This window comes from Palaemon carinicauda, chromosome 33 (genome assembly GCF_036898095.1).
Source record: "Palaemon carinicauda isolate YSFRI2023 chromosome 33, ASM3689809v2, whole genome shotgun sequence".
NCBI lineage: Eukaryota > Metazoa > Arthropoda > Malacostraca > Decapoda > Palaemonidae > Palaemon > Palaemon carinicauda.
Window position 1 is genome coordinate 55,724,513 of NC_090757.1, and position 17,500 is coordinate 55,742,012.

Below are 17,500 nucleotides of genomic sequence, written 5' to 3' on the forward strand. Positions count from 1 at the left end.
TTTGTAATTTCTTAATGGCCATAAAGATATATCACTCTTTATATTTCTATTGGTAATTCAGTTCCTTTTCTTTGTCAACTGTTCGCTCACTATATAAAAAAATATATTTTTCCGGTCAAGCTGAGCTCTCCCCGTCCTTTGGGTAGGGGGAAAGGGAGTAGTCATACCGTGGATAGAGGGGGGGGGGTGCGTGTGTATATCTATCTAAATATTTAGTCGTCATTTTTGACGGGTAGCATATGCCACTACTGAATAATATGTCGATGTTCTGACGTCATAGTTTGAGGACACTTCATTTTCAATATCATATGAATACTGCATAAAATTTTACAAAAGGTTTACTTCAGCAGAAAAAAACATCCAATACTGACATACTATTACCACGACCTTTGACATTTGAGTATGCACTTGCACTGCTCTTTATTATTTTTTTATTTGTTCACTACAAGGTTAAATGAATAAATGCATAACTCCCAGAATAAAATGTAAAATAACTTGGTGACCATATCAGGAAATATGTTCACGAATTTACCAAAGCAGGCTAAATAAATATTTTTTCAGGAAAATTACTTTAGAATTTCAAATTCTGTGATAGGAATGGTCGTTTATTTGTTCATATTAAAATATCATATTTTGTTAGTTGTAGGGAGTTACAGTGTTGGCATGCTGGCAAATCTTCACTATATAACATAGAACAAATGTCTGACTATATATATATATATATATATATATATATTCCTGTCACACTGAACGGCAAACATTCAAAAAACAACAATCTCCCACAAATTGTCCAAACTAGTGTGTTGTAGTTAGGAAAGTGGGAGGGCGTGGGAAGGGGCGAATCTGTGCGTGTGTGTGTGTGTGTGTGTGCGTGCATATCTATCTAAATATTCTGCCCTTAATTATGACGGGTCGCATGCATTAGTTAAAGTATAAATGGATTTTATGATATTTTTATTATTTTCAATCAAATATATTCATGAAAAGACACACAACATAAGTAATTGTTTTTGTATGTGAATATATATATATATATATATATATGCATATATATATATATATATATATATGTGTGTGTGTGTGTGTGTGTGTGTATATGTGCCATGTTGGCGGATGATGAGACACCGGAACATGGGTTTTCTTCAATTATTACAAAGGTTCGTAAGTACACCATACACAGCTACACTCTCTCAGGTACGAGAGCCTTGTCAACTTGACTTCACAAAGGCAACTAAACACCCTTCGCTATCAACATGGAATCTTGCTACAACAACATGCTGAGTTATAGGTTTTTGTGGAATTCTCATGAATTTTCATTTATCTTGACGCACAACACATATCTACATAATAGACTTAGGACATTAGTCCCCCCCCCCCCCCCCCCCCCAAGCTCCTCACTCCGGGAGGAGGTGCGCACTCGTCCTCACTACTCTATGATATATGGAGGACACTCCGACCCGGAATAGGCATGGCATATACTAAACAGAAATGCAACATATATATATATATATATATATATACATATATATATTTATATATTATATATATATATATATATATATATATATATATATATATATATACACACACACAAATCACCAAAAAAAATAACACATCTTCCACAAAAAAAAATAAAAATGAAATATTGCATGTAAAAATGTCCACAATACAATATACATAATTACACTCATTTTTTCTTAAGACCTCTGCAACTAAACTACAGAATACCTGTAGAGAAAAAAAAATCATAACATCAGACTTACACAACCTTATCAATAACCCCCCTCTAGTTGTGGGCAATGTGGGCTTTTTGGGCGGGACAGGGGTAGGAATAGATATTCCTTCATCCCTCGAATTTACTTGTCCTGGTTTACGGCACAATTTCGCAACACAACTTACCACCATCGTTTTGCCATTTATTTAAATCACTACTACACTTGCAACTATCAGCCGGTGGCCAATAGCCGTTTTCCCGAGAAAATCATTCATCTTCCCGCTCTTCTCTTATAACATTAAGTATAAGGTATTCACATCTACACATTCTCTAACACTGCCTATCCTCAAGGCTGAACTTTAATCCCGCAGCCACTTTCCACTCAGGAACAGCCCCGGCCCCAGCAACCAGGAATCATATAAATACATGAATAATACAGCATCCGCCTGACGGAACTCACCTGACCTACCTAACCTCTGATTGTTTTTAGGTTCACTCAGCAATGTTATACGTATTGCCAGACTCAGAAAAATTACCACAACATTTTATGTACACATTAAGCATCAACATAAGAACACATTGTTATCATCAAGTTTATTTAAACACGTAAAAAGAAGAAATGAGGTTTGTTCAAACAACAACAACAGCAAAGAAAAAAAAATTCTACTCATCAACTCGAGGAATGTGACATATGCAGGGGTAAGGAGGAACACTTTTGAAAACTACCTCTTCAAGCACCACGTGTATGAGTGCCTGATGATGTTCAGACACTGCGCCATTAATAATGCTTTGTATCAGACCTGTGTTAGATTAAACCATCTTTACTCGGTACAGATCCAAATACGCTGGCTCTGGTTTGTGTTTCCTAGGTTGTAATCGTTTCAAATACACACGATCGCCCTCAAATACTTTTTCATACTTTGAGCTGAGTTTTTCATTAGCTCTTTTCAAAAACATTTCAGTGGTGTTCATTACTCTCATGAGATTTAATAAATATACACGGTATTTCTCAGCCGAATAATTTGACTATTGTTATGAATTAATGAGTACCGTATATGGTAACACAGGATCCTGTCCATACACTAAAAAGAAAGGCGTCTCTGAGCGAAGCATTATATGCAATGTTCAAAGCTAGCTCAGCTGTAGGAAGCATGGCGTGCCAGTGAAGAGGGTCATCAGCCACTAAGTAACGTAAAATTCGCACTACTTCCCTATGATGCGATTCCACTAAGCCATTTGCTGAAGGCCTATATGCGGTCACTGAAAAGTGTTCAATTTTCATCAAGTCCATGACTGAGTTCAACACCTTATTTATAAACTTAAGACCATTATCACTTATCAAAATGTTGGGGCAACCAAACCTAGTAATGTAAGAGCACAGCGCCTGGGCTAATGAATTTGCTAATTTATGCAACATTGCATAATTATGAGTGTACCGAGTAATTGCATCCACAAATAAATATATATACTTATGTTGTGTTAAACCAGTAGGAAATAGTCCTACCACATCCATATGCACTTTATAAAATTTAATAGGAATCACAGGCCACTTTCTGGCTACCGGTAGTGTTTTTATGTTCTTTAAAACAGTTGCAAGCATGACAACCTTTTATATAATTCTCTAGAGATTTTTTCATTCTATCAATCCCTAAATGCCCTGCATACGGACTCGCATGTACAATGTGGATGGCTCGATTAGTTGAAGAGGGAGAAAAACTACCCGTGCCCATAATTCCCCTCCCCTCTTTTCATAAGCACAATATAATTTATCATTTTCTATAGAATAATTCTCACGAGGCACATTCAGAAATGACGGATAACCCTCCGATTCCCCTTTAATCACTGCTCGTGCTCTTTCCACCCATTCCTCTTTTTTCTGTCCCTCTCGGACTTATTTTATGTCCCAACCTCCCAAGATAATCAAACCTGCATCATCAGGGCATTCATTCTGGACACCCCTGGTCATGTCCTCGGCCACCCACATCTCTCTCTCTCTCTCTCTCTCTCTCTCTCTCTCTCTCTCTCTCTCTCTCATCCCGTCTTGATTGCTCATCGGGAGAATTCACATCCCGTTCTCTATTTTCTCTATTTTAATGGCGGTCTTCAATATTTTGATTACGTTCTTCGCTCCTCTGTTGTGCCCTAGTTGTTACTCCTATTACTGCACCTCTAGATAGAGCATCAGTTACCTTGTTAGCTTTACCTTCTATGTGGTGAAAACTCTTTATATTAAACTCTAACAATCTCTCAACCCATCTCGCTTGTCGAGAGGTCAAATCATTTTTATAATACAAATCACGTAAGGGGCGATGATCACTTTGCAACTCGATCGACTGACCTAATAAAAAGAACCGATGCCTCTCTAAAACCCAAAGAATGGCCAAAGCCTCTCGATCGAATGTACTATAATTCTTTTCTGCCCGGTTTAATGCCCGGGAAGCAAAACAAATGGGTCGCAATCTGCCTTTATCATCTCATTGAGAAACTATGCCACCAATAGCTACGCTACTTGCATCTGTTGTCACTAAAAAAGGGCGATCAAATCTAGGATGTACGAGTAATTCATTGCTAGTTAAGGCAGTTTTCAAATGGTTAAAGGCCCTTTCTTCTTCCATTCCCCAACTTATTACTTTTTGTTTCTTTAAAGCATCTAAGGGTCTCTCTATCTCTCCAAAACCTCTTATGAATTACAGTAATACCCAGCGAGGCCAAGGAACACAGCTACTTCCTTAGGGGTACGTGGCCTGGGGAAATCTCTAATACCCACTACATTACTGGAGCAGGGTTGGATACCTTCTGGGGTTATTATGTGACCTAAAAATTCGACCTGTTTACAGAAAGATTTCTACTTTGACCAATCTATTTTCATACCATTATGTCGCAATGCTTCTAAAACTTTACGAATATTATTATTATGTTCTTCGGACGTTTTCCCTGTAATTATGATATCGTCTAAATAAACAATATCACTAACTACAGGTTGATAAATTAATAATCTGACGGACATAGTTTTCGCGCTTGCAAAATCAAATTGTGACTGCATTCGTCTGTGCGGCCCGTAGTTGTGGCTCCCAGTATCCCATTGTTAGCAATTTCACATAACTCTAATTCACACACAGAATCACTTCCCAACACAACCCTTTCATTTGACAAATTAACTATCGTTATATCAGTTCTGTTCTCTTTTATTTCCGATAAGCCCTCTAAAATCATATGGACCCAATTGTCATTTGGTTTAACAACGACCTTGGTTCCTTCTGGAAGAGGGCGACATGGAGTCACTGATATGCTCATAAGTGTCTGGGGAGACAACACTTCTCCTCTCTCAGGTACAGCTGTTACCTTACTTAAATGTCTCTCCGAGCCCGCACATGCAATTACTCTCTCATGACTTTCTATCGGCAAAATGTACCCTCCTGCTTTTACTGTTATTGTATCTTTTCCCCCAAAATGCATATTTGATTACATGACATAAAATCTATTCATAAAATAGCCTCGATTCCTGGAATTCCCAAGGTGGGCAATACAAAAAAAAAATAATGTGTAAACTTCACATATCCCACCTTAAAGTTGACTATCGTTGTATGGTTTATGCGTACTTTATTTCCTCCTGGCGCGTCAAGGACGATGTATCCCGCTGACTGTAGTGGGTTTGAGGAGAATCTTTTTTCAATCAGTAAAACGCTGGTTCCTGTGTCAATCAGCGCTACAATGGATTTACCTGGCAGGGCAATCCTAATTACTAACATTCCTAGCCGGCCATTACGAGATATGGGGCACAGGCCAATGACCTCAGCTGCAATGCCGCTGCTCCCTAGTGCTGCTGGGGTGAGGTTGGGGGTACCGATGGAGGTCCCAGTGCCTGCTCCAACTCCGTCGTCGATGGAAGCGCTGCCTCGGCTACTGCTTATGATGTCTTGCGGGGGGGGGGGGGGGCATTAAATTTCCTCGTCTCACCCTTCCTCTATTTCCTTTTTCTCGGATATTGGGCGGGGGGAGGTGTGCGTGTGCCACAACCCGCCCGCCATCCGCGTTTTTTGCTGGGCACTCTCGAGATAGATGACCGTAGGCCTAACAAGTGTAATAGCGGGGGGGATCCTTGGGTGGGGCACTCCACTCGTCAGTGCTCCTCTTCCCCACACTGCCAGTATCTTCTAACCTGCTGACTGCATTCTCCCCTACTCCGCTTTGGGGGTTGAGTGCCTCTCATGGCTGCCAACTTCTCATAATAGGGCCAGTTATTTCCAGTCATTTTTTATTCTGGCAAACTGTCTAAAATTTTTGTATCGCGCTCACTACGTCTGCTAATGAGCGATTATCATCGAACAAATAACCACATAAATACGGGTTTACTAATCTGCGAATATGTTTACGGGCAATTGCTTTCTTATCACCTTCTGGGAGATTGGCAGTCCGGGTAGCAAACGAATCGCAATTGCGAAAAATGCGAGTTGCAAAACTAAGAACGGATTCATCATCCCGAACTTTGGGTTTGTAATCTTCTTTCATGTCCCCCTTTCTCACATCAGGCAAGGCATATTTCTCAATTAAACGTCGTTTTATTTCAGTATAACTTCTTAAACTGTCTTGTGGCCAACACATTACCTCCATTGGAGGAGCATCTTTCTGCAATCTAATTACTTGAATAGCTTTTTCTCTTTCCGACCACCCATATGTGGCTACTTCAAAGTCTCTCAAAAACACTTCAATCGATTGAAACCCTTCGTTAGGCCCGTTGATCACCAAAAGGCCTAACACTTGCCTGGAGTTCTGGCAACTTTCAAACTACGATTTGTGTATCCTTATTCGGCTGTGCATGTGTACTTTCACTTGTGTGCGTTTGGACTTCGTTCATGTGCGTTGGATATGCTGTGGTTGTGTGCCGCTCCTCTTCTCGTTCAACCAAGAATCTGTTCATTAACTGTTCTAAATTTTCTAGCTTATTTTCCAATTCTTGCTTTCTAATTTCCTGTCTATATTCTTCATCGGGAACGCTATATCCCACTGCTCCTTCATTCTCATCTCCTGCAGCAGCAGCGTCTGCTATGTTAGTCCTTGTGTATCTAGGCATCTTGAACTTTTATTTTACCGCCTCAAAGAACAACTTCGCTAACAGCATACACAAACAGACGTACTTTTTACACCTGACACCAAAATGTCACATGTTGGCGAATAATGAGACACCGGAACATGGGTTCTCTTCATTTATTACAAAGGTTCGTTAGTACACCGTACACAGCTACACTCTCTCAGGTACGAGAGCCTTGTCTACTTGAGCGCACAAAGGCAACTAAACACCCCTCGCTATCAAAATGCAATCTTGCTACAACAACATGCTGAGTTATAGGTTTTTGTGGAATTCTCATGATTATAAAGTTCATTTACCTTGATGTACAACACATACAAGAATTAGGACATATATATATATATATATATATATATATATATATACATATATATATATATATATATATATATATATATATATATATATATATATATATATATATATATATATATATATATATATGTGTGTGTGTGTGTGTGTGTGTAAAACCAAGGTTCGTTAGTACACCGTACACAGCTACACTCTCTCAGGTACGAGAGCCTTGTCTACTTGAGCGCACAAAGGCAACTAAACACCCCTCGCTATCAAAATGCAATCTTGCTACAACAACATGCTGAGTTATAGGTTTTTGTGGAATTCTCATTATTATAAAGTTCATTTACCTTGATGTACAACACATACAAGAATTAGGACATATATATATATATATATATATATATATATATATACATATATGTATATATATATATATATATATATATATATATATATATATATATATATATATATATATGTGTGTGTGTGTGTGTGTATGTAAAACTAAAGAGAAAAGATCGATATGAACTGCCATGTAAGACCTACCTCCTCCACTGTTTGCAATAGGGAGCCGAAGTGTGACGTCACATTACCATTGGCTGGTTCAATACAACTGCTTTAAGTAACTCACAGACCAAAAAACTTGTCAGTGTTCAAATGCAGCTTACCTTTATAACTTAACTTTAACAATCATTATCCAATTTGAGTAGGAAAAGATGTGATCTGAATTGTAATGGTTTTTAACATGCTTTGTGTATTGTCATCAGAAAAGTAGTAAGTAAACTGCATTATGCTGAAAGCAACTATCCTGCACGAGTATCCTTCCGAATTATCCGAACGATATTTAAGCTTGAACCAGTTTGGCCGTTGACGATTCCAATTGTGAGCCGGTCATGACGTCAGTTACCATTGACGTCATGACTTCGGCTTGCTAATGGGATCGTCAGATGGTAATAAATTGCAGCCGTGCTTCCTTTCCACTAAAAATTCTCGGAAATTGGTTCACAAGAAATACTACAAAATGACCAAAGTATCCTCTTAATTACAATTGTAATGTAATATATTTACTCACCATACTTAAATGGAAAATAAATAAAAATGTAGGCAAAAAGGAATTTAAATATTATGCTTCTCAATACAAGCCTTAAGGGTCCCCAGGGACCCATGCCTCATTTCTTATATTTCTTGGGAACCTTTTTGAATGTAATAGTAAAGTAAGAAACTCAAATGAGTAGTCATGGAACATCCAAAACTAGGTGGCAGATGTGTGATCAGGTTTTTTAATCTTTAGATTTTATTCTGTGCTTAATAAAGCAGTTTAGATATTAAAAATTTTGATGCTAATGCTTTCATGTTATCAAATTGGCACATAATCTGGTAACAGCTTAAAATGATAATTTTTCTGATTTGGAAAAAAAATTCAGTTTCATATAATGCTGAGTTTATACATCATCATTTTAGAAACTAAAATAATTGTTTAAAGAATATTTTTGTACCACTATACACAAATCATGAGAGAATAGTATTTTAACATAAACCGAGTCTAAATTCTTTGTTTTATTTTCTTCCACATTTTCTTAATTGGCTTTCCAACCTACAGCAGAAGCTAACAGCCCTACATTAATTTTCATATCATATGGACCAAGATAATTTGCTTACTATACCATACATTATTTAAGAAATTTAGTCATCTCTTATAGATAGCTGGACTAAGAGTGGTTATACCTTAACGTGGTGAAAGGATTTGTGTACCATCATGATCAGCAAAGCTGTACTAGTCCGGAACACCCATATTAGGTTGGTTTGCTGTGAACAATCACACAAAGGTCTCTCACCATCACCAATACACACTGGTTATCGTGGTGATGAAAACTGGCCAAACCCAAGACATGATTTAGGCCTTTGCCCTGCAGTGGACAAGAAAGAATGCATTTGTTGTTGTTGTTGTAGCAAATAAAAGAATTTAAGTGGTATTCGACTGAGCATCTAGATTACATCTCCGATGTTTGTAGAGAATCCAAGAGAACAGAAATGGAAATTCACTAGATTACAAGAGGGATATATCAGTAGATTACTTTGGACATAGTTATCATTTCGAAGAAAATCCAACAGCAATTTAAATGCATGGTAATAGAGTAGCTAAATTAGAAAATGTTAACTTACCTGTTATGAGATTTCCAATTTAAATGCAACAGTTGTTGGGTCATGCAATAATGGGGGAATTCTAATTTTGTCTGCTGAGTTTGTCGTGATTTATAGACCTAGTTCGTCAGTGGTGGATAGTATGGGAAATTAACTTATTTAAAAATTGCAATTGACTAAGATTTTACTCCAATTTAATTATTCCATGTAATAAATCCTTTCTGGTAGCTGATCAGCTCAGCTGGTGAATACGCTTTGCATAGAAATACGTGAGGGAAACCAAAGGTAGGACAATTTTGGAATCGGTTGAAATATATTATACGAAAAAAAGAGAATATATTCCACGTGGAAATATAATGATTTTATAATTAGTTGTGCTACTATTGGGGGTAATTGGAGAACGTATAAAGCACGTTTTAAAAATATAGAGCACGAATTTTTTTCCCCATATTTCCATTTTGTAACCCAGATCTTATGAATCTTAGGTAGATATCTCTTTTATTCTCGTTTCATATAATGACATTTGATAATTCAGCAATAATATAGCATGTTGTGTTTTTCTATTTATCATTAGTTTCACTTGTGTTCTGAATGGACGATAATAGTAGGTCATGGTAAAAATAAAAAAATGTGAAAGAAATTTAGAAAAAATATTTAATTTCAAGTCACAAAGCTCTTGTAAATCGCATCATGTTTGTAATTATATACAGGATTAACTATAATAAAACTTGATAATTTAGATATGGCCAGTATTTTATCAAGTTTAACTTTGGTAGTGATTATTATTATTATTATTATTATTATTATTATTATTATTATTATTATTATTATTATTAGCTGAGCCACAACCCTAGTTGGAAAAGCAGGATGCTACAAACCCAAGGGCTCCAACAGGGTAAAATAGTCCAGAGAGGAGAGGAAATAAGGAAATAACCTTTAAGAGAAGTAATGCACAATTAAAATAAAATATTTTAAGAACAGTCGCAACAATAAAACGATCTCTCATAAAGTATAAAAAGAAATTCATGACACCCTGTTCAACATAATAACATTTGCTGCAAGTTTGAACTTTTTAAAGTTCTACCGATACAACTACTTCATTGGGAAAATCATTCCACAACTAGGTCACAGCTGGAATAAAACTTCCAGAATACTATGTAGTATGTCATCTTCAATATATCATGAAGTTGAGGCTCTATATACTTCATTTTCGTTGAATATTGCACATTCCGTTTTATAATATATTTGTCATTCTTTTAAGGTAAAAACCAAGCGGAATCGGAAATTAACATGTTACATCCATTACCTCTGACATTTAACTGTACATGTGCACTGCCCTTCATAATATTTGTACAGTGCGGTTTGGTAAGTAAGGATGAAACGTATAGGGCTGGTTTTAATATGAATATTTGATGAGAATATGATGTAAATGAACCTTAATATCTAAACTTGACGGCCATAAAAAAATCGGAACTACCTATTTATAAAACTTCTAAAAGATCTTTCACAGTATATACGTAAAATCAATTCGGCCTAACAAGGTAATATTTTAGAATTTTTAAAGGAAATAACTTTTTAATTATGTAACTTATGATCAGATTGGCTTTTATTTTTTAATTTTAGTATATTACATCCTGTCTTATTAGCAGCAGTGCTTATGCAGCCTATGGTGGGGAGTCCTTTATTGATGTAGAGGAATATAAAAAGGGGATACATTTACATCATGATTTATGTTACCATTAGAGATAATAAACATTTTGCTAGAAAAATTCCTCATTGTACGTTATTCAAATCTGACTTCGTGTAAATGTTGGGAAAAAAATGTCAAATTAATCCTTTCGTATTAAACTTCCTCTATTATTGTTGCCTTCACCAAAATAGAAAATTTTGCGAAGGGTATGTATTCACCCCTGACTTCGTTTACTTATTTATTTTTTGTTTGTGAGCAACTTTACACAAAACCTAAAGTACCGATTTAGACCAAACTTGGTTGGCTTTAACCCAATGATTAATCTGCAACCTTTTCGATGAATTACATCAAAAGTATAAGTACGCAGCAGTACTTTGAAAATAATAGCAATGTTAAGTAAATGGCAAATATTTGTGTTAGTTTATTGTTTGTGAACATCACTACGCAAAAACTACAGAACCAATTTCACCGAAAATTAATTGACATGTGTGGTGTGACCCAAGTATAAATCCATTAGATTTTAGAGAAGATACATTGATGTACATGTACGCAGTGGAGTTGAAGGTAAAATAAAACTGCTTGGCGTGGCGAAGGCATGCTCTCTACTGGGTGCCCCTCTAGTTTCGAAATGGATTCACCCAATACAAGTGCTTTCCATAGATGCCCATAGATGGCTTCAGTGTTTCATTTTTAATAAAAATTCTCTATATTTGTTGTCGGGAAAAGTATCAGAAGCTGACAGCGTGGCTGCATGAGTATAACCCCCAATTTTAGAATAAATCATCACTGTTTGAATATTAAAGTGTCTATTAGATTGTAATATCCATTTAATACATTTCCTTGCCTAGCTTCAAGAGGAAATATAAATATGTAGGTATGTAAAATAGATGTAAAGGGGGAATCGATTTTGCTACTAAATGATACACTGATAATTGTCATCATTATCACTTATTCAGATGATATATGTGTGTACATGTGTGTTTGCTTGTGTTTTGTGTGTGTGTGTGTGAGAGAGAGAGAGAGAGAGAGAGAGAGAGAGAGAGAGAGAGAGAGAGAGAGAGAGAGAGAGAGAGAGAGAGAGAGAGAGTTATAGGTACATATTTACACAGTTTATTCACTGCATATGTGGTTTACAATATATATGTATATATGTGTGTATATATATATATATATATATATATATATATATATATATATATATATATATATATATATATATATATCATCATTAAAAAAACTCAGGAGATGGAAAGCCCTAGTTAAGATGGAATAAGTGCTGAGATGATAATGGCTATAATTGAATTGACCGCAGGAATACTTACAAGATCATTTTGTAGAATGTGGCAGGAAGACAAAGAACTGGTAAATGGAAATTAGGAATGTTAGTGAAAATGTCTAAAGAAAAGAGACCTGACTGATTTATAATTACCGACGCATCAAACTTACGTCAGTTGTCATAAAAATATATAGTATGCTTATTCTAAAGAGACTAGAGAGAAAGATTGAGGAAAAGCTGAGATGAACAGAGTTTAGAAAAGGTAGAAATTGTAGTGACCCAATTTTCATTTTGAGACATGTTGTACAACAAAGTGTAGAATAAGGAAATCCCCTTTTGATGGCATATGTGAACTATGAAAAAATTACGGAATTCCTCTTAAATAAGTAAATTTTATTAAGTCTGTTCATGAGTATAGCAAGTGCAAAGTTAATGTTAGTGGGGTCCCATCAAACGAATTTCCAGTGAACAGCGGAGTACTCCAAGGGAATGTTTCGTCACTTACGTTGTTTATCCTCCCTTTTATGGATTTTGTAATGTGTACAATAGTTGGAGATGGCGGAGAAGGATTGGACTGGATTGGTAATAGGAAGTTAGCTGACCCAGTGTATGCTGATGACACTGCTCTTATCAGAAGAACAACCACAGGACATGAGGTTGGGCTCAAGATAAATAAAAAATACCGAGATGATGAGAACGGAATATGCAATGGAAGATGAAATATCATTAGCAGGAGAAAGAATTAATGAGATAGAATCATTTAAATATTTGGTAACTATGATCTCTAATACAGGGTCTATAGAGTTAGTGTTTAATGAAATAATTAGGAAATCAAATCGCCTGAAATTACGTATAAAAATCAGGCTATATAACACATTAGAGAGACCGGTGTTACTGTATGGACATGAGTCACGGTATGGCAATGAAACAGTCTCCAATAGATTTGGTAGATTTGAGAACAAAGCCCTCAGAAGAATATTTGGAGTGAATGGCTGGACAAAATTAGATATGAAAAAATAAGAGAGATTGATTACTCGAGTGGTACATTTAGATGAGATCATGGTGAGAGATAGATGGAGATGGTTTGGGCATGCTCTTTGCGCTTCCCAAGAGAGATTAGTTCACCAAACATTCAACTGGGCTCCTCAAGGTACTAGAGCAGTTGGAAGACCCAGGCCTACGTGTCTCAGGGCTATGAAGCGAAAAGTTGGAGATGATAAGTGGAGAAGTATTGCATTAAAAGCTCAAGATTGAAATTACTGGCGAAATTTAATTGAAGTCCCTTGCGTCAATAGGCGTAGGCGATGATATATATATATATATATATATATATATATATATATATATATATATATATATATATATATATATATATATATATATATATACATATACATACATATATATACGTGCGTGTGTATGTGTTTACAGTATGTACAGTATATTACCTTCACGAGTAAAATTCCTAAAAGAAAGACCATTAAGTTAACTTTCAAGAAACATTCCAGGTAGCGTAGCGGATGCATTAGGAGTAAAATAGATTTGATGTTGACATCGCATGACAGGAAAGTCTAAAGAGTAACGGAGTGCTTTATTTACCCAAGTTATATTCATGCAAAGCAAATGTAACTTTTGCACAGAATGAATATTATTGCTTTACGTACTTCTTCTTTTATTGGGGCTGGATTCTGTAGGGTTACGTATACCTGCATATTTCGAGGCGAGTTTAATGCCGTTTTCCATGATTAAAACTTGCAATTTGGGATTTCCTAAAAGCGATATAGAATATGTCCGTTTTACGACTATTTTAAGTAAAAAACTGTAGGCAATAATTAAAAAACTTTATATATATATATATATATATATATATATATATATATATATATATATATATATATATATATATATATATACATATATATATATTCATATACACAGACACACACACATGTATATATATATATATATATATATATATATATATATATATATGTGTGTATGTATATATCTTAGAAGACCATGTTTCCCAACGGTTTTATATGCAGATGAGCAACCTAGTGGAATAACGAGATCTTTGAGTGTGGAGGGCATGCCGCCCCAACTCTCGCTAAGATCACTGGCATCAGGGTGACGGATTAGGTTTAAGGCAATAAACGAGATTTCTTTTCGGCTTCTACTCCAAATGATCATCTATGGATTTAGTCAGACTATTGAAAGAAAAAAAAGAATGGTTCCCAGTCCTGGGCGTAGCTAGGTGTCGCTCTCTCGGTTTCTAAAATACTAAAGAAAAATTGTAAATTGGTAATTGAAATCTTAGAACTATGAATCAACAAATGGAGAATAAATCTATGAAATATAGTTTGAATATCTTGACCCTAAGTGAAGCACGTTGTAATAGTGATTAGTAAGGAACTCTTAGACCAAGACAATATATATATATATATATATATATATATATATATATATATATATATATATATATATACACAGTATATATATATACATATATATATTCAGGAAGATCAGATGGCGTTGGAAGAAAAAGGGTAGGAATGGTGATAACACCAAGAGCAGAAAAGGCATTAACGGAGTGGACAGCTGGAAATAGTAGATTGTTACTTGCAAAGTTTAAATCAAAGCAGTGCAATTTGGTGTTATAGTTTGCTATGCACCAGCAAATGATTCCCCTGAAAAAAAGGAAAGATGAATACTATGAAGAACTGTAGAGTGTTATAGATGAGATCCCAGAGAGAGATATGAAAATTGTGATTAGTGACTTAAATGCTAAAGTTGGAAGGAATAATCAAGGTATAGAGAATGTGATGTGTGTTGAGGGTCTTGGCGAAGTTGCTAATGAAAATGGAAAACATTTCATAAGTTTTTGTTAGTGAAGGTACTCTTTTCCAGTAAAAAGACATCCACAAATATACATGGACATCATCATGTGGCAATTTTAATCAAATAGATCACATACCCATTAATAAAGAGAGAAGGACTCTGAAAAATGTTAGAAGCTATAGAGGTTCAGATATTGGTAGTGATCACCAGCTCCTCATTGCCACATCGAAATTAAAACTAAAAGCACCCAATAGAAATGGAGATATAAAACCTAGGTTTGATATAATTAAGCTTCTAGAAGATGAGCACAGAGAAACCTTTGCAATTGTGACAAAAAGCACACAATTAACGATGAATGGTGTGATATTAAGAATATTTATAACTTAGTTGGTAGTGAAGGTTTGGGACATGCAGTTACAAAGAGAAAGCCGTGGATATCAAAGGATACTTGGGATACTATAAAAAGGAGACAAACCACGAATATTGATTGTTGAGAGTTTTCCAGGTGGTAATGAAAATTACAAGGTGGAGTATGCTAAGTATTCCATTATTGGTAGTGCAGTCAAAAGAATATCCAGGAATGACTGGAGAGAATACTTAGACAGGAAGGAAGATGAGACTGAAAATGCCATGAATTCGGGAGGTGACTATTAATGAAATCTCTACGGGAGCAAAGAAGAAGTATATATGCATCAAGAAGAGAGACGGATGTTATAACTACAGAAGATGAAGAAAAGGAACGTTGGGTGGGACACTAGTGACGTCATGCATAAGAGATATGAAGAGAATAATTTGAGAGATATACCTGAAGCTGAAGAAGACCTTGAGGTGCCCATGAATAAATTAAGTTCTTGAAGTTGAAATTATCATTCAAGAAGGATTAGACTGAATTGGCAATAAGAAATTAGCTGACCTAGAGTATGCTGATGATGCTGTCCTTATTGGCAGAACACCACAGGATTTGCAATGATTCCTTATTAGAATGCATGAGATATCACATGAGGTTGAGTTCTAGATAAATGAAGAAAGACAGAGATTATGAGAACGGAATATGCAATGAGACATGAAATGTCATTGGAAGGAGAAAGGATTAATGAGGTTAAAGTTCTCTTACTTGAGGGCACACTCGGGCGGTTTATTATATCTTATTTCTCCATTTTCTTGTTTTGTTAAAGATTTTATAGTTTATATAGGAAATAATTATTTTAATGTGACTGTTCTTGAAATATTTTATTATCCCTCGTATCCTTTCCTCACTGGGCTAATTTCCCTGTTGGAGCCCCTGGGCTTATAGCATCCTGCTTTTCTAACTAGGGTTGTAGCTTAGCAAGTAATAATAATAATAATAATAATAATAATAATAATAATAATAATAATAATAATAATAATAATAATAATAATAATAATAACTATGATCTCTAATACAGTTTCTTTAGAATTGAAAAAAGCAAATCAGACAATGGCTAGGTTAAGTAAAATTTGGAAATCGAATATCCAGAAATTACACATAAAATCAGGTTATATATCAGTTTATTGAGATCAGTATTATTTTATGGGCATAAGTCGTGATTTGACAATGAAACAATATTCAAAGGATTTTGTAGAATTGAAAACAAAGACCTCAGACGAATACTATGAGTTAAATGGCAGGACAGGATTATAAAGTAAACTATAAAAGAAATTACTCTAGTGCCATATGTATATGAGATTATAGTGAAGGGTAGAGGGAGATGATTTGGTCATGGTCTTCGTACTCCTCAAGAGACATGAGTTCACCAAACTTTCAACTGTGCTCCAAGGCACTAGAAGAGTTGGAAGAGCTGGAAGAGCCAGTCCTACATGGCTGGGGACTATAAAGCGTGAAGTAGCAGTTGATGAATGGAAAAGTATTGATTTAAAAGCTCAAGATAGAGACGACTGGCGAAATATAACCAAGGCCCTTTGCGTCAAAAGGCGTAGGAGACAATGACGATAATGATGATATAAATATAAATATAAATATATATATATACATATATATACATATATATATATATATATATATATATATATATATATATATATATATATGTATACATTATATAGATGCATATACAGTATACAAATATATAATAATGTTTTATATATACATATATATACACATATGTACACATACACATATATATATATATATATATATATATATATATATATATATATATATATATATATATATATATTATAGACGCATATACAGTATATAAATATATAATAATGTTTTATATATATATATATATATATATATATATATATATATATACATACATACATACACACACACATATATATATACATATATAAACATACACGCAAATATATATACATATATATACATCGTCATCATCATCAACAACAGCCGTTACAAGTTCACTGCAGAACAGAGGCCTCAGATATGTCCTTCCACTTGCTCTTGTTTAT